Consider the following 24,459-nt stretch of genomic DNA (forward strand, 5'->3'; position numbering starts at 1 on the left):
GCCACATGCCCTCAACATTGGGAGGGTGCTTTGAGGTAGCCCCCCAAAGCACCTTGTCCCCATGTTGATGAGGACAAGGGCCTCTTCCCCACAACCCTTACCCGGTGGTTGTGGGGGTCTGAGGGCAGGGGGCTTATCGGAATTAACAAGGGGACCCCCAGATCCCGGCCCCCCGTGTGAAATGGTAATGGGGTACAAAAGTACCCCTACTATTTCACAAAAAAAGTGTCAAAAATGTTAAAAAAGAGACAGTTTTTGACAATTCCTTTAAAGACTTCTTCTTTCCATCTTCTTCAGGTCTTCCTCCATCTTCTTCTTCCTCTGGTTCTTCCTCTGATCCTCTGCTTCTTGCTCCGGTGTTCTCGTCCGGCATCTTCCTCCGCGGCATCTTCTTCTCCGCTTCGTTCTTGGGCCGCTCCGCATCCATGATGGGAGGCTTCCGCTATGTGATGCTTCTCTTCTTCTGACACTTCTTATATAAAGGAGGGCGGGGCCACCCGGTGACCAGGGATCCTCCAGTGGTTGCTTGAGGTTCTTTGAGCTGTGGCTCCCATTTGATGGTGCCAGCATAGCTCTGGAGCCCACACCCACGTTACATATCCAGCTGTATGACACCAATTATCTTTATAGCCGTCTGTAGGGGGGGGATTCTTACCACTGGTCACCAATATGAGGGAAGATTTGGAACTGACCCTCATAGGGTGGCTGATAAGGGTGTAGCACCAGTCCTCCTGTACTGGGCCCAGAAGACAAGGCAATCAGATGTAAGCAGGAGAGGGGTGATCGGTGCTGCAGGAACTGATCCCCTGTGTGTCTCTCCCTGCAACAGCTGAAAGTTATCTTCTCCTCTCCTCCCTCCGGCTTTCAGCTGCTGCAGGGAGAGATGCACAGGAGATCGGCTCCTGTAATTGTCACACGGTGTGACAATTACAGGAACCGATCCCCTGTGTCTCTCTCCCTGCAGCAGCTGAAAGACGGAGGGAGGGAGAAGAGGAGAAGACAACTTTCAGCTGTTGCAGGGAGAGACACAGAGGGGATCAGTTCCTGCAGTTCCTCTGCTATCTTCTGCTCTTTTGCCGGCTATTTTGATAGCGTTGGCCCGGTCTTCTCCATCATCTTCTTCCCTCCAGTCTTCTTCCGATGTTGACACGACGCTCCCTCCCGCTGTAATGCCGTGTGCGCGGTGCACAGCGACTTATATAGGCATGGGGCGTGGTCACCGGGTGATGTCATCCGGTGACCCCGCCCCTTGTGACATCACCGCCCCATCATGCCACGGGCATGGGGGTCGTGACGGCATGGGGGTCCCCCCAAAATCCATACCAGACCCCTATCCGAGCACGTAGCCCGGCCGGTCGCTCGTCTCCACCCCCTTTCCTGACCGGCTGGGCTGCATGCTCGGATAAGGGTCTGGTATGGATTGCTGTTTTTTTGGCATAGGGGGTTCCCCTTAAAATCCATATCAGACTGAAGGGCCTGGTATGCTCTTGGAGGGGGAACCCATGCCGGTTTTTTATTTAAAATTTGGCACGGAGTTCCCCCTCAAGATCATCAGAGCACAAGTCGCATGCCGAAGTCGGATCATGCAAGACGGCGATCTGACTTTGATCCGACTTCAATGATAGTCAATGGGCTGAAGTAGGATCAAAGTCGGACCAAAGTAGTACAGGGAGCATCTTCAAAGTCAGACCGACTTGTGTCGGACCAGTTAAGACGGCTCCCATAGGGAAACATTGATTTTCACACGTCATGCGACATGAGCTCCCAATGTCGGAAGGTTTGTCGCACCAGTGTGAACCCGGCCTCAGGGTAGGGACTGATGTAAATTAACAATGTATATGTAAAGCGTTGCGGAAATTGACGGCGCTATATAAGTACCTGAAATAAATAAATACCGTATTTATCGGCGTAAAACACACACTTTTTCCCCCTTAAAATAAGGGTAAATCGTGTGTGTGTTATATGCCGATATAGGCTGCCACCGAGGGGAAGGAGGGAACGAGCGCTGCTGAAATAGAGCCGGATTTCCTGTGTGCTCGGCTCGGCTCGCAGTCATGCTCAGTCCCGCCCCATGGACATCTCCTAGCATTGATGTCCCGGCATTGGACCGGCGTTATGTCCATCATAGGATCCGGGCCAAGGGGCGGGACTGGGTGCGATGCCGAGCCGAGTACACAGGAGATCCGGCTCTATTTCGGCAGCGCTCGTCCCCTCCTTCCCCTCGGTGGCAGCATATATAATGGCAAGGCTGCAGATGGACACTGATCAAGCTGCAGTGAGGAGCAATGCTGCAGATGGGCACTGATTAGACTACAGATGGGCACTGATTAGACTGCAGATGGGCACTGATTAGGCTGCAGATGGGCACTGATTAGGCTGCAGATGGGCACTGATTAGACTACAGATGGGCACTGATTAGACTACAGATGGGCACTGATTAGACTGCAGATGGGCACTGATTAGACTACAGATGGGCACTGATTAGACTGCAGATGGGCACTGATTAGACTACAGATGGGCACTGATTAGACTGGATATGGGCACTAATTAGGCTGCAGATGGGCACTGATTAGACTGCAGATGGTCACTGATTAGTCTGCAGATGGTCACTAATTAGACTGCATATGGGTACTGATTAGACTGCAGATGGGCACTGATTAGGCTGCAGATGGGCACTAATTAGACTGCAGATGGGCACTGATCAGGCTGCAGATGGGCACAGATCAGGCTGCAGATGGGCACTAATTAGACTGCATATGGGTACTGATTAGGCTGCAGATGGGCACTAATTAGACTGCACATGGGCACTGATTAGACTGCAGATGGGTACTGATTAGGCTGCAGATGGGCACTAATTAGACTGCACATGGGCACTGATTAGACTGCAGATGGGCACTGATTAGGCTGCAGATGGGCACTGATTAGACTACAGATGGGCACTGATTAGACTGGATATGGGCACTAATTAGGCTGCAGATGGGCACTGATTAGACTGGATATGGGGACTAATTAGGCTGCAGATGGGCACTGAATAGACTGCAGATGGGCACTGATTGGGCTGCAGATGGGCACTGATTAGACTGGATATGGGCACTAATTAGGCTGCAGATGGGCACTGAATAGACTGCAGATGGGCACTAGGGATGAGTCGAACACCCCCCGGTTCGGTTCGCACCAGAACCTGCGAACGGACCGAAAGTTCGCACGAACGTTAGAACCCCATTGACGTCTATGGGACTTGAACGTTCAAAATCAAAAGTGCTCATTTTAAAGGCTAATTTGCATGGTATTGTCCTAAAAAGGGTTTGGGGACCCGGGTACTACCCCAGGGGACATGTATCAATGCAAAAGAAACTTTTAAAAACGGCCGTTTTTTCGGGAGCAGTGATTTTAATGATGCTTAAAGTAAAAAAAAAAAAAGTGAAATATTCCTTTAAATATCGTACCTGGGGGGTGTCTATAGTATGCCTGTAAAGTGGCTCGTGTTTCCCGTGTTTAGAACAGTCCCTGCACCAAATGTCATTTTTAAAGGAAAAAATCTCATTTAAAACTGCTTGCGGGTTTAATGTCATGTCGGGTCATGGCAATATGGATGAAAATCAGTGAGACAAACGGCATGGGTACCCCCCAGTCCATTACCTGGCCCTTTGGGTCTTGTATGGATATTAAGGGGAACCCCGCACCCAAATTAAAATAAGGAAAGGCCCTATATACTCTGAACAGCAGTATACAGGCGGTGCAAACAAGACAGGGACTGTAGGTTTGTTGTTAAGTATAATCTCTTTGTAATTTTGAACGGGTAAATTTTTAAAGCGTTTAGCTCCAGCCAAAAAATCTTTTTTAAGCTTTTTGGAAAACATAGGGAAGGGTTATCACCCCTGTGACATTTGTTTTGCTGTCTTTCCTCCTCTTCAGAAGATTTCACCTCACTTTTTGTCCCAATGAAAAATGTTTTTTGAAAATTTGGGTTTTTTGTGGAACAAGGATTGGAAAGCATCAGTGGAAAGGAGAAATTGTTTTCCCATATTAACTCTTACAGGAGAGAATTTCCCTTCCTAGGGGTAGATTTCATCTCACTTCCTGTTGTCTCCTTCCGTTTGCAAGTAGGAGTCGTTTGTAAGTTAGATGTTTGAAAGTAGGGTCCTGCCCTATATACTCAGCAGAAATTTGGGCCTTAGGTGTTGCTGTGGCCACAACACTGTAAGCCCTCACAGGGCCCTGCTGTGAAATATTAGATCAAGAATTGTAATTACATGCCCCTGTTGAACAGGAGCTGAAAAATTAGGCCTTAGGCACTGGTGCTGGTGCCACAACACTGCAACCCCTTACAGACACTCTAGTTGGAACGCAGGAACGAGCCCTGCTGCAAAGTATTGCATCAAAAATTGTAATTACACGCCCCTGTTAGACAGGGGCAGAAAAATTGGACCTTAGGCACTGGTGCTGGTGCCACAACACTGCAACCCCTCACAGACACTCTAGTTGGAACGCAGGAACGAGCCCTGCTGCAAAGTATTGCATCAAAAATTGTAATTACACGCCCCTGTTAGACAGGGGCAGAAAAATTGGGCCTTAGGCACTGGTGCTGGTGCCACAACACTGCAACCCCTCACAGACACTCTAGTTGGAATGCAGGAACGAGCCCTGCTGCAAAGTATTACATCAAAAATTGTAATTAACACGCCCCTGTTAAACAGGGGCTGAAAAATTGTGCCTTAGGCACTGGTGGTGGCGCCCAGAACCAAAAATGTTCTTACAAGCTATCAGCGTGATGATTGAGGAGGAAGAGGATAATTACTCAGGGATAGTCACTCAGCATCAGCATAGGCAGTCTTTGAAGGGATCTGAGATTTCAAAAAAAATTATTCGGTTACATCAGCATCAGGTGCTTGGTAGCTGGTGGTGATCCAAGACTCATTCATTTTTATGAAGGTCAGCCGATCGACCGAGTCGGTGGACAGACGCACCCTGTGATCGGTTACCACGCCTCCAGCAGCACTGAATGTGCGTTCCGAAAGAACGCTGGATGCAGGACAGGCCAGTAGCTCAATTGCATACTGTGCAAGCTCTGGCCAGTGATCCATCCTCAAGACCCAGTAACCCAGAGGATTTTCGGTGGGAAAGGTGTCCAAGTCTGATCTTGCCCCTAGGTATTCCTGCACCATGTAAAACAGACGCTGGCGATGGTTGCTGGAACCGATCATACCTTGGGGCTGCGGACCAAAAAATTGTCTGAACGCATCGGTCAGACGGCCACCTTCTCCACCGCTCCTTCTTTGACTGACCGAAGCCTCAGCAACACGTTGTCCAGAAACAGGAGTTTGTAACCTCCCAGTCTCTGGGAACGCGTTGCACAGACCTTTCTGCAAGGCCTCCCGAAGATGTTTCATCCTCTGCTCCCTCTGCGATGGCAAGATAAGGTCCGCAACCTTACCCTTGTAACGTGGATCAAGGAGGGTTGCCAGCCAGTATTGGTCCTTCTCCTTGATACCACGAATACAAGGATCCTTACGCAGGCTTTGCAGGATCAGGGAGGCCATGCAGCGTAGGTTTGCTGAGGCATTCGGTCCGGAGTCCTCTGGGTCACTAAGGACGACAACGTCCGCAGCCACCTCCTCCCAGCCACGTACAAGTCCATGTGTTTCTTGGGACTGATCCCTTAAAGACTGCTGCTGATGCTGAGTGCCAGGCTCCACCTCCATACTAACACAATCTTCCTCCTCCTCCTCCTCCTCCTCGTCCTCTTCCTGTGTGATCGGCGGGCACGCAGGAACACTGTCTGGATAAAGGGGGCCTTGAGAGCTAAGGAAGTCCTCCTCTTCCTGCCTCTGTTCTGCCTCAAGTGCCCTGTCCATTATTCCACGCAGCGTGTGCTCCAACAGGTGGACAAGGGGGACAGTGTCACTGATGCATGCACTGTCACTGCTCACCATCCTCGTGGCCTCCTCGAATGGTGACAGGACAGTGCATGCATCCCTGATCATGGCCCACTGGCGTGGGGAAAAAAAACCAAGCTCCCCTGACCCTGTCCTGGTGCCATAGTCGCACAGGTACTCATTGATGGCCCTCTGCTGCGTGTGCAGCCGCTGCAGCATGGCCAACGTTGAGTTCCACCTGGTGGGCATGTCACAGATTAGGCGGTTCTTGGGCAGGTTAAACTCCTTTTGGAGGTCCGTCAGCCGAGCACTGGCATTATATGACCGGCGGAAATGCACACAGACTTTCCTGGCCTGCCTCAGGACATCCTGTAAGCCCGGGTACCTGCCCAAGAACCGCTGCACCACCAAGTTAAGGACGTGAGCCAAACAGGGCACATGGGTCATTTGTCCCTGTCGGAGGGCAGAGAGGAGGTTGGTGCCATTGTCGCAAACCACCATTCCTGCCTTAAGTTGGCGTGGCGTCAACCACGTCTGAACCTGCCACTGCAGAGCTGACAGAACCTCTGCCCCAGTGTGGCTCCTGTCCCCCAAGCACACCAGCTCAAGCACCGCATGGCATCTTTTGGCCTGCGTACTTGCGTAGCCCCTTGAACGACTATGGAGCACCGCTGGTTCCGAGGAAGAGGCCATGGAGGAAGAAGAAGAGGAGGGGGTGGAGGAGAGAGGTGTGTCACAATCAGCATTTTGGAGGAGTGGTGGCGGAACAACCTCCAACACTACTGCACCTTGTCCTGCATCCTTCCCAGCTGCCAGCAGAGTCACCCAATGTGCCGTGAAACTTAGGTAACGTCCCTGTCCATGCCTGCTGGACCATGAGTCAGCTGTAATATGCACCTTACCGCTGACCGCCCTGTCCAGCGAGGCATGGACATTGCCTTCCACATGCCGGTAGAGAGCCGGAATCGCCTTCCGTGAGAAAAAGTGGCGTTTGGGTACCTGCCACTGAGGAACCGCACATTCCACAAACTCACGGAAGGGGGCAGAGTCTACCAACTGAAAAGGCAGCAATTGAAGTGCTAGCAATTTTACCAAGCTAGCATTCAACCGCTGGGCATGTGGATGGCTGGGAGCAAACTTCTTTCGGCGGTGCAGCAGCTGGGGCAGGGAAATTTGCCTGGTACAATCTGACGTCGGTGTACCAAAAGCAGATTGCCCACAAGTACTTGGCTGTGACACACCTAATTCCAGTGGCGCAGCGTAGGTTGTCAGCACCCGGGGCAAGGCAAGTAATTTGCGCCCCCCCAACCTGCGGACTTTTAGCTATCCCTGAGTCCCTTCAAATACAATAGTACTGACCTACCTGATTCCTATACTGACCACTACACTACATTGTCCACTACACTGACCACTATATTACACTGACCACTATACTGACCACAATACTATACTGACCACTACACTGACCACCATACTACACTACACTACACTGTCCACTATACTACACTACACTTGACCACCATACTACACTGTCCACTATACTGACCACCATACTACACTGACCACTATACTACACTGTCCACTATACTACATTATACTGACCATCATACTACACTGTCCACCATACTACACTGACCACCATACTACATTACACTGTCCACTATACTACACTACACTTGACCACCATACTACACTGTCCACTATACTACACTATACTGACCACCATACTACACTGTCCACTATACTGACCACCATACTACACTGTCCACTATACTGACCACCATACTACACTGTCCACCATACTACACTATACTGACCACTATACTACACTGTCCACCATACTACACTGACCACTACACTACACTGACCACCACACTACACTATACTGTCCACCATACTACACTGTCCACCATACTACACTGTCCACTACACTAACCACTACACTGACCACTATACTACACTGTCCACTATACTACACTGTCCACTATACTACACTGTCCACCATACTACACTACACTGACCACTATACTACACTGACCACCATACTATACTGTCCACTACACTAACCACTACACTGTCCACTATACTACACTATACTGACCACCATACTACACTGTCCACTATACTACACTATACTGACCACCATACTACACTGACCACTACACTAACCACTACACTACACTGACCACCATACTACACTGTCCACTACACTGTCCACCATACTACACTGTCCACCATACTACACTACACTACACTGACCACCATACTACACTGTCCACTATACTACACTGACCACTATACTACACTGACCACCATACTACACTGTCCACTATACTACACTGTCCACTACACTAACCACTACACTGTCCACTATACTAACCACTATACTACACTGACCACCATACTACACTGTCCACTATACTACACTGACCACCATACTACACTGACCACCATACTACACTGACCACCATACTACACTGACCACTACACTACACTATACTGACCACCATACTACACTGTCCACTACACTACACTGTCCACTACACTACACTGACCTCCATACTAAACTACACACTACTGACCACTATGCTAACCACTATACTATACTACACTAACCACTATACTCAGGCCCAGATTAAGAGCATCATGGGCCTGGTGCTAAGGATGTTGGTGGGCCTTTTTATGAAAATAAATAAAATGAAAACGCAAACAATTTTTTGTGAAATTTAAATTAAAGAGAGAGAGGGGGGAGAGAGAGAGAGGGGGGAGAGAGAGAGAGGGGGGAGAGAGAGAGAGAGAGAGAGAGAGAGAGAGAGAGAGAGAGAGAGAGAGAGAGAGAGAGAGAGAAAAAAAGGGGAATAGAGAGAGGGTGAAAGAGAGAGAGGGTGGTAGGGGGTGAAGGGGGTGAGAGAGAGAACAGGGTGAAAGAGAGGGGATGAGAGAGAGAGGGGGGTGGGAGTGAGTGGGTGAGTCTGTGGGGGGCACAGCATAGTACATTACACAGGAGGGGGGGTTATAGCACAGTACATCACATGGTTGGCACAACACATTACATGGTGGATACATGGATACAGCACATTTAATGGCGGGCACAGCACATTACATGGTGGGTACAGCGCATTACATGGTGGGCACTGCATGGCACAGCACATGACGTGGTGGGCACAGCGCATTACATGGTGGGCACTGAATGGCACATAACATTACATGGTGGGCACAACACATTACATGGTGGGCACTGCATGGCATAGCACGTTTCATGGTGGGAAATGCAACTGCACATTACATGTTAGGAACTGCACATGACATGGTGGGCACTGCAAGGCACATCATGACATAGTGGGCACTGCACATCACATGAAGGGCAATGCAATGCACAGCACATGACATTGTTCAGCACAGCGCATTACATGGTGGGCACTGCAACGTACAGCAAATGACATACTGGACACAGCACATTACATGGGGGGCACTGCAAGGCACATGACATGGTGGGCACAGCACATTACATGGGGGGCACTGCAAGGCACATGACATGGTGGGCACAGCACATTACATAGTGGGCACAGCACATTACATAGGGGCACTGCAATGCACATGACAGGACATGGTGGGCACAGCACATTACATGGGGGGCACTGCAAGGCACATGACATGGTGGGCACAGCACATTACATAGTGGGCACAGCACATTACATAGTGGGCACAGCACATTACATAGGGGCACTGCAATGCACATGACAGGACATGGTGGGCACAGCACATTACATGGGGGGCACTGCAAGGCACATGACATGACATGGTGGGCACAGCACATTACATGGGGGCACTGCAATGCACATGACAGGACATGGTGGGCACAGCACATTACATGGGGGCACTGTAATGCACATGACAGGACATGGTGGGCACAGCACATTACATGGGGGGCACTGCAATGCACATGACAGGACATGGTGGGCACAGCACATTACATGGGGGGCACTGCAAGGCACATGACATGACATGGTGGGCACAGCACATTACATGGGGGCACTGCAATGCACATGACATGGTGGGCACAGCACATTACATGGGGGGCACTGCAAGGCACATGACATGACATGGTGGGCACAGCACATTACATGGGGGCACTGCAAGGCACATGACATGGTGGGCACAGCACATTACATGGGGGGCACTGCAATGCACATGACAGGACATGGTGGGCACAGAACATTACATGGGGGACACTGCAAGACACATGACATGGTGGGCACTGGGCACAAGAGAGCACATTACATGGGGGAAGCAGCAGTCTGTCCCCTAGCACAATAATTACACAACATCCCCCTAACAAATGTACTGACCTTATCATAACAGCATGGGAGATGTCCTTCCTCCCGGGCTCCTGCTGGATAGGACATCAGCGCCCCTCCCCCGGACACCTCCATACTATACTACACTACATTGTCCTGCCTACAGTCTCTCTCTCTCGCCCCCCTCCCTCCCCCTCCCAGTAACATGACTCTCACACACTTACCTTCTTATCCTGGCTGCATCGATCCGGATAAGGAGGAGAACACAGCGGTGGCTCACTTTCTTCTCTCCCCTGCGCTCTGCTTGCTGCCATGTTCAGTATCCAGCGCCCTGTGATTGGGTGTATGGGGGTCATGTGCGGAGGCGGGGCGCCTCACATGACCCCCATACACCCAATCACAGGGCGCCGGACACTTAACATGGCGGCCGGAGCCCGGGGACACAAAATTAGAAATTAGGAGGAGGCAGCCAGTGACACACACTGGCGCCCCCCTAAATATCGCGCCCGGGGCCACGGCACCCCCTGCACCCCCCACGCTACGCCACTGCCTAATTCTACACCTTCATTCCTCTCACTGCAGGTCTCAGAGAGGACTGGAGGTCTAGTGGGGTTGGAAATCTCAGCTGATGAGGAGCAAGGAGAGGTCCTCTTTGTTCTTTGGTGTGGGTCTTTTAGATACGCTTGCCAACGAACTGCATGGCATACATATGTCTGGTCAAGCATGTGGTACCCAAGCGGGAGATGTTTTGGCCACGCGAGATACGCTTGAGACATATGTTGCAAATAGCAGCGGTGCGATCTGATGCACTCGTCTCAAAAAAGGCCCACACCAAAGAACTTTTTGAATAACGCGCAGAGACTGCAGCGCCCTGCACATGTGGAGCTTTGGGGTGTGATGCAGTCAATGTGCTGCCCTTAGGCTGGCCCCTGGAGGGCATCCTGCCTCGTTGGTGATGTGCCGCCTCCTCCTCCTCCTCCTCCTCCTCCTCTCTCCTATCAGGCACCCACGTTGAGTCAGTGACCTCATTATCCCCTCCCTCCTCATCACTGGAGCAAACCTGGCAGTATGCTGCAGCAGGGGGAGCATGACTGCCAGACTGCTGTCCTTCTTGGGCACCCCCTCTGTCCGTGCTCATGTTACTGCCTTCATCGAGCTCAGTATCGTCATCAGAGCCTTCCAAACGCTGGGCATCCTCCTGGAGCATGTACCCAATACTGTGGTCAAACAGTTCGAGGGAATCCTCATGAGGACATGGTGGAGCTAGGGAAGGAGTCACTGATGACATTGAGCTGAGGGAAGAGGCCGCTGCTTTGCCAGACAAAGTACCCTGGGCATGGGTGAGAGAGGATGAGGAGGATGAGGACGGCTTGGTCATCCACTCGACCAAGTCTTCCGCATGTTGCGGCTCAACACGGCCAGCTGCCGAAAAAAAGGCCAAGCGTGTCCCATGGCCACGTGCTGATGAGGATGCACCGTCTCCACGACCAGCACTAGACACAGAGCCTGCTTGCCCTCTCTTATTGGCTTGTGACTGTCTGCCTCTCCTTCTTGGCCTTCCAGACATACTAATGGCCTGTAGCTGCACTAAGCTGGGATAGAACACCAGTAATTTTCTTCAGGTAGCTTTATATACTGTAACCAGACAAGCCTGCCTGTCAGTAGGAAGATAACAGGAACGGATCTAGCTGAACACTGTGAGCAGGACGCACTGTACTAAATGTAAATAGTCTAGAAGATAACAGGAACGGATCTAGCTGAACAGTGTGAGCAGGACGCACTGCACTAAATGTAAATAGTCTAGATAGAAGATAACAGGAACGGATCTAGCTAAACTGAATACAGTGTATATATATATATGCAACACCTGGGATGCATATATATACACAATACACTTTAAGTGCAGCTAACTGACTGACTGTTCTGCCTAATCTATCTAACTCAAATCAAATGACACTGTCTCTCTCTCTCTCTCTCTCTCAATGAACGCCGGAACACACACTACACAGGGCCGCCGTGCAGGCGGCCTTATATAGTGTGGGGCATGTACTAAATCCCCTGACCCATAATTGGCCAAAGCCTCCTTGGCTTTGGCCAATTATGGCTCTTTGTTCAGGCGGCGCTGTGATTGGCCAAGCATGCGGGTCATAGTGCATGCTTGGCCAATCATCAGCAAGCAATGCACTGCCATGCCGCAGTGAATTATGGGCCGTGACGCGCCACACGAATTTGGCGCGAACGGCCCATATCGTTCGCAATTCGGCGAACGGGCAAACAGCCGATGTTCGAGTCGAACATGGGTTCGACTCGAACACGAAGCTCATCCCTAATGGGCACTGACTGGGCTGCAGATGGGCACAGATTAGACTGGATATGGGCACTAATTAGGCTGCAGATGGACACTGATTAGACTGCAGATGGGCACTGATTAGACTGCAGATGGGCACTGATTGGGTTACAGATGGGCACTAATTAGACTGCAGATGGGCACTGATTAGACTGCAGACCTCATTCACACACAGAGCTTTATTTATTAAACACTTGATGTCCAGCGCTGCAATGCTACATCGCTAGACTTCAAGTGGTTATACTGGGAGGATGCCAGGTCCCGGTGTTTTTTTTTTGTTTTTTTTAGAGCTAATAGTCGGCTCTCATGTAAAAGCAATCCTAGAGGCTGACTAGCCACTGGATTGCTTTTACAAGCAATGGGAGCCCCCCCCCCCCACCCCCACCCCGCCACCTTCCATGGCTTTTTTCAGGCTGTCCCATCGGGAGTCCTGATTGACTGTGATAACAATAAAACTGATCAAAAAAAAAAAAATTAATTAAAGCAAGTGTAAAAAAAAAAAAAATTAAAGCGCCCCGTCCCCCCTTGTGCATGCACGCAAAGGTGAACGTACGCGTCAGTCCCGCACACGCGCAAACCACGATCGTCCCACACGTGTGAGGTATTGCTGAGAACCTCAGATCATGAACAGTAATTCTAGCACCAGACCTCCTCTGTAAATCTAAAGCGGTAACCTGTAAAGGTTTGTTTTAAGTGTCGCCTATGGGTAATACAATGTATGCCGCCATTGCACAGGCGTACATAATTTAAAAGCATGACATGTTTGGTGTCTATTTACTCGGTGTAACATCAACTTTTATATTTTAGCAAATTGGGTTAAGTATTTTGCTTTTTTTTTTTTTGCATTAAATTTAAAAAAAAGTGTATTTTTTTATTTTTGAAAAAAACACTGAGCAAATACCGTGTGACAAAAAAAAATATTGCAACACCCACTAATTTATTTACTAGGGCCTCTGCTTTAAAAAAAATATATATAATAATGTTTGGGGGTTTAGCAAAAATTGCCATAAAAGGCTTTATCTTTTGGATTTAGCAGGAATTTTGTAAGCATTTTTTTTTGCTATGTATCCTGTAATAATGATTTTACTGTATTTTTAACAAAAATATTGTTTTAACCACTTCCGAACCGCCGCACGCCGATATACGTCCTCACTTTGAAGAGGAATATTGTTGTTATGGCAGCAGCTAGCTGCCATAACCCCGGTATCATCTTTTTCGGACGGCGGTCCGGTTTCCGATGATAGCGGTCTCTGCGGCGTAAGATCACTTTTATCGGCGGCGGGTTTAATATTTGGGGGGGGGGCGGCCCTGTCAGGTAGGCTATATGGTGCCCTGTGATTTCTAACAGTAGCCTTGGACCCCCCAACGAACTGGGAGGGGTGGGGGGGGGGTTCCCCAAGACCTGAAAATTATTATTTCAAAGGTTCCTCTAAAGTAAAAGTAAATGGGAAAGGCGGCTCTACAGACCGCTGTGTGTGAAAATCCTGGATAATCACATACAGAAAAATTAAAACCAGCCCCGCCCCCCCCCCCCCCCCCCCCGTCTGACCCCCAACAATCATATGGATCGAGTAAATGGTAATTGCCTTATATATGAGAGGAGGCGGAGCTCTGGGGTGAGTGGGGTGTGTGTCACGGTCTGGCCACTCAAGGAAAAAGTGAAAGTTGTTTAAACAACATCGACATCCGCGTCAAATTCACTTATCTAAGCACATTAGTATTGCATAACCATTTTCCCGTACTCCGCTTCCCTTTATTAAACCATCTGTCCTGTAAATGTGATTATTGATCTATTGATCGCTGTCTTTATTGGGCTAATTTTATCGCAATCTGTTCTTGTCAAATATCTATTTTTTTTTTTTTTTTTTGGGGGGGGGGGGAGATTTGTTCTGCTTTGACCTAAAATAATAAGTAAAATAATAATAAAATAATAATATGTAATAATAAAAAAAACAAAACAAAAACAGGTAGCCCCGCCCCTTACCTATTTAACCTCTTCAATACCGGGCACTTTCACCCGACTTCCTGCCCAGGCCCAATTTTCAGCTCTTTCAGCGCTATCGCACTTTGAATGACAATTGTGCGTTCGTGCTACACTGTACCCAAACTACATTTTTTATCATATTTGCACACAAATAGAGCTTTCTTTTGGTGGTATGTAATCACCACTGAGGTTTTTTTTTTTTTTTTTTGTTAAATTTAATTTTAAAAAGCCCTTTTTTTTTTTTCTTAAATGCGGTTTTCTTCGTTTCTGCTATACAATTTTGCATATAAATAATCTCTCTTCATAAATTTAGGCCAAAATGTATTCTGCTACATGTTTATAGTGAAAATAACCCAAATCAGTTTTTATTATTTAGACTGTAGGAAAGCTATAGAGTCCACAAATTCTGGTATATACACAACGTTTATATATTCACAACGTTTCACTTTTTCCACATTTTGTTATGTTACGACCTTATTCCATAAGTATTCACAGGCTCCTCCTATGTACATAAGTATCACAGGCTCCTCCCATGTACATAAGTATCACAGACTCCTCCCATGTACATAAGTATCACAGGCTCCTCCCATGTACATAAGTAACACAGGCTCCTCCCATGTACATAAGTATCGCAGGCTCCTCCCATGTACATAAGTATCACAGGCTCCTCCCATGTACATAAGTATCACAGGCTCCTCCCATGTACATAAGTAACACAGGCTCCTCCCATGTACATAAGTATCACAGGCTCCTCCCATGTACATAAGTATCACAGGCTCCTCCCATGTACATAAGTATCACAGGCTCCTCCCATGTACATAAGTATCACAGGCTCCTCCCATGTACATAAGTATCACAGGTTCCTCCCATGTACATAAGTATCACAGGCTCCTCCCATGTATATAAGTATCACAGGCTCCTCCCATGTACATAAGTATCACAGGCTCCTCCCATGTACATAAGTATTTCAGACTCCTCCCATGTACAAAAGTATCACAGGCTCCTCCCATGTACATACGTATCACAGGCTCCTCCCATGTACATAAGTATCACAGGCTCCTCCCATGTACATAAGTATCACAGGCTCCTCCCATGTACATAAGTATCACAGGTTCCTCCCATGTACATAAGTATCACAGGCTCCTCCCATGTACATAAGTATTTCAGACTCCTCCCATGTACAAAAGTATCACAGGCTCCTCCGATGTACATAAGTATCACAGGCTCCTCCTATGTATATAAGTATCACAGGCTCCTCCTATGTATATAAGTATCACAGGCTCCTCCCATGTATATAAGTATCACAGACTCCTCCCATGTAAACAAGTATCACAGCCTTTGCTCAATACTTTGGTGAAGCTCCTTTGGCACCAATTACAGCCTCGAGTCTTTTTGAGTATGATGTATGATGAGTATGATGCTACAAGCTTGGCACACCTATTTTTGGGCAGTTTCTCCCGTTCTTCTTTGCAGGACCCCTCAAGCTCCATCAGGTTGGATGGGGAGCGTCGGTGTACAGCCATTTTCAGATCTCTCCAGAGATGTTCAATCGGGTTCAAGTCTGGGCTCTGGCTGGGCCACTCAAGGAAATTTACAGAGCTGTCCTGTAGCCACTCCTTTGTTATCTTGGCTGTGTGCTTAGGATGGTTGTCCTGTTGGAAGATGAACCTTCGCCCCAGTCTGAGGTCCAGAGAGCTCTGGAGCAGGTTTTCTTCAAGGATGTCTCTGTACATTGCTGCATTCATCTTTCCCTCAATCCTGACTTGTTTCCCAGTTCCTGCCGCAGAAAATCATCCCCACAGCATGATGCTGCCACCACCATATTTCACTGTAGGGATGGTATTGGCCAGGTGATGAGCAGTGCCTGGTTTCCTCCAGACATTACCCTTGCTATACAGGCCAAAGAGTTCAATCTTTGTTTCATCAGATTTTGTTTCTCATGAGAGTCCTTCAGGTGCCTTTTGGCAAACTCCAGGCGGGCTGTCATGTGCCTTTTACTGAGGAGTGGCTTCCTTCTGACCACTCCACCATGCAGGCCTGATTGGTGGAGTGCTGCAGAGATATTTGTTCTTCTGGAAGGTTCTCCGCTCTCCACAGAGAAATGCTGGAGCTCTATCAGAGTGACCATCGGGTTCTTGGTCACCTCCCTAACTAAGGCCCTTCTTCCCCGATCGCTCAGTTTGGCCGGGCGACCCGCTCTAGGAAGAATCTTGGTGGTTCCAAACTTCTTCCATTCGCGGATGATGAAGGCCACTGTGCTCATTGGGACCTTGAATGCTGCAGAAATTTTTCTGTACCCTTCCCCAGATCTGTGCCTCCATACAATCCTGTCTCGGAGGTCTACAGACAATTCCTTGGACTTCATGGCTTGATTTGTGGTCTGACATGCACTGTTATCTGTAGGACCTTATATAGACGGTGCGTGCCTTTCCAAACCATGTCCAATCAACTGAATTTACCACCGGTGGACTCCAATCAAGTTGTAGAAACGTCTGAAGGATGATCAGTGGAAACAGGAGGCACCTGAGCTCAATTTTGAGTGTCGCGGCAAAGGCTGTGATACTTATGTACATGGGATTTTTTTCGTTTTTTATTTTTAATAAATTTGGAAACATTTTCAAACAAACTTTTTTCATATTGTCATTATTGGGGGATTGTTTGTAGAATTTTGAGGAAAATCATAAATTTAATCCATTTTGGAATAATGCTGTAACATAACAAAACGTGGAGAAAGTAAAGTGCTGTGAATACTTTCCGGGTGCACTGTATCTCAAAAAATTGACCAATCGTGATGTACTGACGGCCGATCTAATTTCTTGAGGCCCAAAAATGCCCGGACAGTACAAAATACCCCCAAATGACCCCTTTTTGAAAAGTAGACAGTCCAAGGTATTTAGTAAGAGGCATGGCGGGTTTTTTAAAGTTGTAATTTTTTTGTTACTATTTTTTAAAAAATGAAGAAATTTATTTTAAAAAAAAAAATTTTTTTTAATTCACAATTTTTATCATATGACTGGTGTGGCGGTGATCGGGGACTCTGAGTGGTGGCAGTATGTTAAATAAAAAAACAAACAAAAACATAAACCGTGTGGACGGCCTTCCCAGAAGTGAAGCTGTTATAGCTGCAAAGGGTGGGCCAACTCAATATTGAACCCTACGGACTAAAACTGGGATGACATTAAAGTTCATGTGCGTGTAAAGGCAGGTGTGCACAACCGTTTGAAGAGCGAGGGCCACTTTAGCGACTTGGTATCCGGTCGCGGGCTAGAGTGAGCGGAGCGGGCAGATGACAGGTCTGTGTCCACTCTGCATATGCAGAGCAGACATAGCCCGCTCTACTCTATGGGCCCTCCAGTCCGATCCGCCCAGACAGGAGGGGACGGATCCCCTTCTGTGTTTTTTAAGTGGATCGGATGGGAGATAGACGGGTGTGAAAAGACACAAGTCCATTTACTGCCATTTATCTGCCGCTCCATAGAGGTGAATGGAGAGTCCGTTTGTGTTCACATGAAAAATGGACAGGCGTGAATCAGTACTGCTTGGATCTTGAAGAAGGGGACATACCCCGAAAGCTTGTCCTGAAAAATTGTATGTTAGTGCAAATAAAAAAGTATCACGGACAGTACTCTTTTATTATCATTGTTTGTTTAGTTATTATTATATGTAGTTATTTTTTTAATGTTATTCTTTTTTGCTATTTTTAGCTATTTATTTGATTAATATTGTTTGGTAATATTATTTTTGGCCATTTATTTTATCGTTATTGTTTAGTTATTTATTTGATTATTATCGATCAGCAATTGTTATTTTTAGTTATTTATTTGATTATTTTTAGTTATTTATTTGATTGTTATTGTTTAGTTATTGTTATTTTTAGTTATGTTTTTTATTGTTTAGTTATTGGTATTTTTGTTATTTATTTGATTGTTGTTTTTAGTTATATATTTGGCTAGCATTGTTTAGTTATCGTTTTATTGTTTATGTATTATTTTTAGTTATTTATTTTATCATTATTGTTTAGTTATTTTTAGTTATTTTTTTATTATTATTATTTAGTTATTATTATTTGATTGTTACAGTTTATTTATTGTTATTATTAATTATTTTATTATCATTGTTTAGTTAATATTTATTTTAGCTATAGATTATTATTATTGTTTCATTATTGTTCGTTATTAATGTTATTGTTTATTTATTGCTATTTTTAGTTATTGATTATTATTGTTTGGTTAATATTATTTGTAGCTATTTATTTTATCGTTATTGTTTAGTTATTTATTTTGTCGTATTGTTTAGTTATTTATTTTGCCGTTATTGTTTAGTTATTTATTTTGTCGTTATTGTTTAGTTATTTTTAGTTACTTATTTTATTATTATTGATTGGGCATTGTTATTTTTAGTTATTTACTGTATTTGACTATTATAGCTTAGTTATTGCTATTTTTAGTTATTTATTTTATTGTTTATTTTTTTTTAGTTATTCATTTTATTGTTATTGTTTAGTTATTGGTATTTTTAGTTATGTGTTGTCTAGTTGTGATTTTTAGTTATTTATTTTATCATTATTGTTTATCTATCTTTTTATTATTTAGTTATTGTTATTTTTAGTTATTTATCATTATTAGTTATTTATTTGATTATTATTGTTTAGTTAATATTATTTTAGCTATATATTTTATTATTATTGTTTCGTTATTGTTATTTATAGTTATTTTTTTATGTTATTGTTTATTTATTGCTATTTTTAGTTGTTTATTTGATTATTATTGTTTTGGTTAATATGATTTGTAGCTATTTATTTTATGGTTATTGTTTAACTATTCATTTTGTTGTTATTTTATAGTTATTTATTTTGCTGTTATCGTTTAGTTATTTTTAGTTACTTATTTGATTATTATTGATTGGGCATTGTTATTTTTAGTTACTTATTTGATTATTATTGTTTGGTTAATATTATTTGCAGCTATTTATTTTGCCGTTGTTGTTTAGTTATTTATTTTGTCATTATCGTTTAGTTATTTTTAGTTACTTATTTTATTATTATTGATTGGGGATTGTTATCTTTAGTCATTTATTTGCTATAGCTTAGTGTAGTTAAATTTGGAGGGTTGGCGTCTCAGGTGCCCCATTGCTGGAGTTGGATGTGCTGGGACTGACTCTCTGCCGGGAAGGGGAAGTAGAAAAGGGGAAGTATTATATTGTAGATGTGGGTGGCAGCGAGGGGGGGGGGGGAGCGGGACATTTGGTACACAGATAAGATGGGAAAAAATAGCAGCCGATCGGCTGACGTCAGACCTTTCACAATCGGCCAGTAATGATATGTTATTCCTCCATTTATTCCGTCCTAAGGCCATGTTTTGTGTTCCAGCCTTGCCGGCCATGGACTGCGCAGATTCCCGAGACTTCCTGAGCCCGATGCGTCTGCAGAGGAATTAAAGGTAATTTCCAGCCGGATCCGGTTAGTGGGACCCAAAACTGACTTTTTATGATTTACAAACTAGAAAAAAAAAATACGGAGCCCTCAATATGAATCACCAATGAGCTAAAACGTTGTTAACTCTTATGGGTCGCTTAAAGAGGACCTGTCTGTGATGTCACACGTCTCCATGAATAACCTTTATCATTAAATAGCCATCCCTGAGCTTCAATCAGTGACTGTGTCTAGGCTGATGTCATCAGTCTGCTGCAGGCAGGAGGAAGCATTTCCCCAGTGATCAGACTGTACATTGTAACTTTGAAGAAGGAGGAGGAAGCATTTCCTAAGTCTCCCCTCCCCCAGTGATCAGACTGTACATTATAACTTTATAGAAGGAGGGGGGGGGGCATTTCCTCAGTCTCCCCTTGTCCAGGGATCAGACTGTACATTGTAACTTTGTAGAAGGAGGAGGAGTCATTTCCTCAGTCTCCCCTCTCCCAGTGATCAGACTGTACATTGTAACTTTGTAGAAGAGGGGGGGAAGCATTTCCTCAGCCCCCCCTTCCCCAGTGATCAGACTGTACATTGTAACTTTGTAGAAGGAGGAGGAAGCATTTCCTTAGTAAAGGGATCTTTCCAACCACAACATACACAGAAATATATCTCTTTAGTAGAGTAGAACATTTTCATTACATACCTTATTTTACTCTTGGTGATGACATGACTGGGTCTCTGTGCTTCTCTATGCAATGCAGGCAGATCATGGCTGGTGGGAGGGGCCAGCAGAGGCTGTACATCGCTTCCCCAAAACATCACAGCACCCTGCCCCAGTACTCCTCTCAGGAGCCCTCAGCCCTGATACAAGCAGTGGGCCGGCCCTTGGGGGGAGTTATGCAAATATTAAAGAATGCTTTGAAGGGTGAATGTCTGTCTGGATCAGTGAGCATTCCTATCGCTCACATGTGATGTTCCGTCTCCATGATTAAAAGAACTGAAATCCAATGAATAAAAGAGCTGGGTCATGAGCAGTCAGGATGGGGAGGAAAGCACTAAATGATGCTGGATATCCTCCTTATTGCAGAGATCAGAATGGTGTATGGTATAAAGTGCAGAGATCAAAACTGTGTAACATACAGAGTGCAGGGGGTCAGGTGGGTGTAGCGCACAGACTGCAGAGGTCAAGAGGGTGCAACATACAGAGTGAAATGATCAGGAGGTGGTAACATACAAAGTGTAGAGGTCAGGAGAGTGTAACATACAGACTACAGAGGTCAGTAGAGTGTAACATACAGAGGTCAGGAGAGTGTAACATACAGACTACAGAAGTCAGGAGAGTTTAACATACAGACTACAGAGGTAAGGAGAGTGTAACATACAGACTACAAAGGTCAGGAGGGTGTAACATACAGAGTGCAGAGGTCAGGAGGGTGTAACATACAAACTACAGAGGTCAGGAGAGTGTAACATACAGAGGTCAGGAGTGTGTAACATACAGAGGACAGGAGAGTGCAACATATAGTGTACAGAGGTCAGGAGAGTGTAACGTACAGAGGCCGGGAGTGTGTAACATACAAAGCACAGAGGTCAGGAGAGTGTAATATACAGTGTACAGAGGTCAGGAGAGTGTAATATACAGTGTACAGAGGACAGGAGAGTGCAACATACAGTGTACAGAGGTCAGGAGAGTGTAACGTACAGAGGTCGGGAGTGTGTAACATACAAAGCACAGAGGTCAGGAGAGTGTAATATACAGTGTACAGAGGTCAGGAGAGTGTAATATACAGTGTACAGAGGTCAGGAGAGTGTAATATACAGTGTACAGAGGTCAGGAGAGTGTAATATACAGCGTACAGAGGTCAGGAGAGTGTAACATACAGCGTACAGAGGTCAGGAGAGTGTAATATACAGTGTACAGAGGTCAGGAGAGTGTAATATACAGTGTACAGAGGACAGGAGAGTGCAACATATAGTGTACAGAGGTCAGGAGAATGTAACGTACAGAGGCCGGGAGTGTGTAACATACAAAGCACAGAGGTCAGGAGAGTGTAATATACAGGGTACAGAGGTCAGGAGAGTGCAACATACAAAGCACAGAGGTCAGGAGAGTGTAATATACAGCAGACAGAGGTCAGGAGAGTGTACTATAAAGCGTACAGAGGTCAGGACTGTATAATATACAGAGTACAGAGGACAGGAGAGTGTAACATACAGAGTACAGAGGTCAGGAGGGTGTAATGCACAGATTGCAGCGGTCAGGGTGGTATACCATGCAGAGTGCAGAGATCAGGAGTGTGTAACATACAGAGTGCTTAGGTCTGGCAAGTGTAATATACAGAGTACAGAGGTCAAGAGGGTGTAACATAGAGATTGCAGAGGTCAAGAGGGTGTAACATACAAAGTGCAGAGGTCAGGAGGGTGTAAAGTACAGAGCACAGAGGTCAGCAGGCTGTAACATACAGAGCATAAAGGTCAGGTGGGTGTATGGCACAGATTGCAGAGGTCAGGATGGTGTAAGGTACAGAGTGCAGAGATCAAGAGTGTGCAACATACAGAGTGCAGATGTCAGGCAGGTGTAGCACACAGTGCAGAGGTTAAGAAGCAGGAGGGTGTAACGTACAGATTGCAGAGGTTGGATGGATGTAGCACACAGATTTCAGAGGTCAGGAGTGTGTAGCATAGAAAGTGCAGAGGTCAGGTGGATGTAGCACACAGATTTCAGAGGTCAGGAGTGTGTAGCATACAGAGTGCAGAGGTATAGGAGGGTGTAACATACATAGTGGAAATGTTGGGAGGATGTAACACACAGATTGCAGAGGTCAGGAATATGTAACTTCCAGAGTGAAGAGGTCAGGAGGGTGTAACGTACAGCGGTGCCATTTTGGAATCCTAAGTGCCTATTGCGCCGGGTGATTGTTGAGTGGGCGTCTGTGCTGTGCAATGTTTACTGAGGGCTGCCGGGATACCAGGGGCAGACCCCTCAAAGCAGGTCCCCAGAAAACGGGACTAATGGCATCCACAGACATGCTGAGCTTTTAGTGCACAGGAGCCTGTACAACTGTGCCGAAGGGAAGGCCGGAGTTCTTCAGAATTACGTTTTGGATAGAATTGTGAGGTATTAAAACCTCAGTCAAGTTTTAAATACCGTAGTTTTTTCTGCTGTCATTAAGAAGATTTTCCTTCACTTCCTGTGTGGTCACTGAGATAGAATGTAAGCGCAATCTCCCCAGTGGGGGGCACAGGCAGAAATCATAGAGTTTGGAAGGGTAAGAAGCTTTGGTAAGTTCCTATTGTTTTCTGTGTCCCGCTGGGAAGATCTCCACATTTCCTGGTCACCAAGAGCTGTGAAAATGTAGAATAGTCTTCCCCATTTAGTCTAGGTTCTATGTGGCTGAGGTTGATGCATTTTTCAGGCACGTTTTGTGGTGCGTCTTTAAACCCGTGTTTTTGATGCGTTTTTGCATGCAATTTTCATGCATTTTTTTCCCCCCTTTAAAACCGGCAAACGTGTCCTTAATAAAGGATTAGTCATCAGCTGTCAGCGGGGTACCCCGCTGACAGTTGAATGTAAACAAAAGGCTAAAAAGGCAAAAAAAACTGTGAAAGAACCCCCCCAAATCCATAGACATTATTTTTTTATTTTTAATAAAGGAATTGTTTGTGTTTTTTTTTCTGTGACACTTTTTTTGGTGAATGAGTAGGGGCACAATGTACCCCATACTAATTCACATAGGAGGGGCAGGATCAGGGGACCCGCTTGTTAAAGGAGGCTTCCAGATTCTGATAAGCCCCTCCGTAGACCCCCACAACCACAGCCCAGGGTTGTGGGGAAGAAGCCCTTGTCTCCAGGTGGCCCAAAGCACCCCCCCCCCACATGTTGAGGGCATGCAGGCTGGTATGGTTGGGGGGGTTGCGCTCGTTTGCCCCCTTCCTTTCCTGACCTGTGAGGCTGCATGCTTGGATAAGGGTCTGGTATGGATTGGGGGGTTGGCTCACGCCATTTTTGGTGTGGGGTTCCCCTCCAAATCCATACCAGGCCCTTCAGATCTGGTATGAACTGGGGGGGACCCCACGCTGTTTTTTCATTTTTCATTTTTTAGCCGGCAATTCTTTTTTTTACATTCAGCTGTCAGCGGGGAACCCTACTGACAGCTGATAATTCATGGGCTGTTAACGACACAACGGCTGACTTCCCGGCCTGCTCCTTAGTAACCAGCTATTTACAGTGTTTTTAAAGGGGAATAAAAAAAAAACGAAAAATGCATCAAAAATGCAACACTTGCGTTTCTGGTGCGACTCCATTGAAGTCTATTACACACAAAACGCAATCAGCTGTGGGAAAAAAAGTCCCCGACCCTTTCCAAAAACGCTCCAGCCAAGAAACGCATAGATGTGAATGTGTACCATAGGAAGCCATGTTAAACAGACTGTAGTGCGTTTCTGCGAACTGCAAAAAAACACCTAAAAGCACATAGGTGTGAACGTAGGGTTAGTGTTTAGCCAAGTCTTTAGAATGCTTGAAATACAAAGGCTGGTTAAGT

The 24,459-nt window shown here is 46.1% G+C and overlaps 1 protein-coding gene across 2 annotated transcripts in view; it reads left to right on the forward strand.

The window, feature by feature from the left end:
- The window catches only part of LOC141126660 (olfactory receptor 2AP1-like), a 77,682-nt gene that overhangs the window by 45,344 nt on the left and 7,879 nt on the right, over positions 1–24,459 (forward strand). For both annotated transcript variants that reach the window (XM_073612606.1, XM_073612605.1), the window contains exon 2: positions 19,874–19,943. The gene's annotated coding sequence lies outside the window, so the exon portion shown is untranslated. The remainder of the gene's footprint in view (positions 1–19,873; positions 19,944–24,459) is intronic.

Source organism: Aquarana catesbeiana, linkage group LG02 (genome assembly GCF_042186555.1).
Source record: "Aquarana catesbeiana isolate 2022-GZ linkage group LG02, ASM4218655v1, whole genome shotgun sequence".
Lineage (NCBI taxonomy): Eukaryota > Metazoa > Chordata > Amphibia > Anura > Ranidae > Aquarana > Aquarana catesbeiana.